Raw genomic sequence first — 2,500 nt, 5'->3', positions numbered from 1 at the left:
ATTAATTCACCATCCACTGAGAATGAGATGTTGTCATTCCTGGCTCCTTTCCGGATGGAGAGGCTGCGGGACTTGGCAGGTTTTATTTTCATCCGTGCCCATGCTAGGAGCTCCCCGAGTCTTTTCAGGAGTCTGGAGGTACATGCAGCCGTCTGGAGGAGGATGGTAACATCATCCATGTAGCCCCGCAGCGCCGGGAGTCGCTGGCCTGACTCAGATCTCACTCCTCGGGCCATCTGTCTTCCACCGATAAGGATGATCTCGAAGGCTGTTATGAACAGTATTGGAGAGATAGAGCAACCCATTGCTATTCCCTTCTCTAACTGGTGCCAACCAGTTGAGATCTCCTGAGTCGTGTAGCAGACTTTGAAGTTGTTAAAGTAGTTTACTACCAGGCTTTGGATGCATGATGGAATGTGGAAGAAGTTGAGTGCAAAACTGATGAGTTGATGTGGAACCGATCCATAGGCATTGGCCAGATCCAACCAAACCACATGCAGGTCCGCTTTGTTGCGCTTGGCTGACTGGATTTGCTCCCAGATCATGGCCGAGTGCTACACGCAGCCAGGGAAGCCTGGAACGCCTGCCTTCTGACAACTGGTGTCAATGTAATTGTTTGCCAGAAGGTAGTTGGTCATCCGCTTCGCCACCACGGTGAAGAAAAGCTTCCCTTCCACATTCAGTAGGGCAATACCTCTGAACTGGTCAATGTTACAAGAATTACTCTCTTTTGGGATAAAAGTTGTTATTGCTCTGCTCCACGATGATGGTATGGACTGGGTTTTCCAGGCAACGCCCATCAGCTTCCACAACTGCTTCAGGAGTCCAGGACAGTTTTTGAAAACCTTGTAAGGTACCCCGTTCGGTCCGGGTGCTGAAGCAGTTCTTGCACGCTCAACCACTTGCTTAACCTCAGCCCATCTCGGGGGGGTGGTGTCAAACTGCGAGGAAGGCTCAGGTGGGCGAGGTACGTGCCCCGGTGATCCGAGGGGGAGATCCTTTTGGCTATCACTGAGCTGGACTTTGATGTGTTCCTCCAACTCCTGCTCACTGGTCTGGAGTGTCCCGTTCTTCTTTTCCTCTAGCAGGCTTCGAGCATACTTGAAGGGGTCCCGGAAGAAGCTTGCCCTTGCTTTCTCCCTGCGGCTTCTGCGTTTCCTGATTCTTTCAGCTCTCCTCAGTTGTGCGAGTCTTACTTTGATCTGGTCCCACAGGTTCTTCAGGCCGACTTTCTCCTGGTCATTGGCTTTCCTCCACTGCTTGCGTAAGAGGCGGCGTTCCTTTACGAGCTGGAGGATTTCCCTCTCCCGTCTCCCGCTCTGTTTGGGAACGATCTTCCTCTGTGGCATCAATCCAAAACGCTCTTTCCCTTCTTCGTAGATGATGTCTCCCATAATGTTTAGTTTGGAAGTTACACTGCCTCTTAGCGCACTTTGGAGGGTGGTGCATAAGTTAAAATCGAAGCTGCTCCAGGAGTCTTTGTCGTTGGCTTTTGGCCACTTCACTTTGGCTTTCCGGATAAGCTTCTCTGATGTTCCTCTTGTGGGTTCTCTACTTGGTGTTTCACTGTGCTGTGGGCTGTGCTGTTGTTGCTGCACATCCTGCAGGGAAGGCTGGTCCTCCTCTCTCTCACCAGTTGCAATGGTGGGATCAATAGCACTGTGGTGCTCAACCTGGCTAAGATTCCTCCTTGTCTGATCTGCTTCTGCAGTGCAAGCTTGCATCTGGTTGCGGCCACCGCCGCATTTTGCCTTTCCCTGGTGTATTCGCAGGCCCCTGTAGGTTGTTTCCTTGGCCCACCCACAGCCACATTCTCTGAGGATCCTCTGCTCGTTCGTCATTGTCGTGCCAGTCGTTTCCGTGTAATCCGTCCTGATTGGTCCATCTTTCATCCCGCCTCTCGGTGGACCACCGGGCTGTTTCTTCCTTAAATTGCTTGTAGTTAGGTTAGGGAGTCCATGGAGCTTGCTTCACAGACATGTGGAAAAGGGTAACTAGCCCCTCCACCCCTGGTGCAGTCTTTCCTGCTGCCAGCCAGTCTTCCCTGGCAGCCCACCAGTCTTTTCCTGGATGCCAACTGCTCTATTCACAGTAGTCACTGGAAAGCCAGTTAAGATAGATGTAAGCACAAGTTAACACTTGCAGGGCATTACTGCCTGACGCACCTCCGACAGTGCCATGTGGTGCTGGCTGCAGGGTCGTCAGCCGGGAGCCACCCTTCACAGATGTTTCGCTCCTTTAATCCCGGAACATCTCTGGGTGGTGGAGCAGCGACAGGGACGTCTCCCTGCCACCCCCTGCAGCCAGCTGGAGGATCCATAGTGTACCCACATTCTAACCCCGGTGTTATTGCTGTTGTGTATATGGAATGAGTCCCAAGGGACTATGCATGGCAGGGACGTCCATCTCCCTGAGTCAAGCGTGGGCCTGACCGCATACCATAACATGGCAGCAGGGAAGCCTCCCTACTGCCCCTTGTCTACACGCCTTGCTTTCCCCA

The 2,500-nt window shown here is 52.6% G+C and overlaps 1 protein-coding gene across 1 annotated transcript in view; it reads left to right on the top strand.

Moving 5' to 3' along the window:
* The window catches only part of pibf1 (progesterone immunomodulatory binding factor 1), a 78,546-nt gene that overhangs the window by 17,373 nt on the left and 58,673 nt on the right, over positions 1–2,500 (top strand). The gene's annotated exons all lie outside the window — the stretch shown is intronic.

The sequence above is a fragment of the Entelurus aequoreus genome, linkage group LG09 (assembly GCF_033978785.1).
Source record: "Entelurus aequoreus isolate RoL-2023_Sb linkage group LG09, RoL_Eaeq_v1.1, whole genome shotgun sequence".
Classification (NCBI taxonomy): Eukaryota; Metazoa; Chordata; class Actinopteri; order Syngnathiformes; family Syngnathidae; genus Entelurus; species Entelurus aequoreus.
Note: the sequence above shows the minus strand (reverse complement) of the source record. Positions and strands in the feature narration are given on the sequence as shown.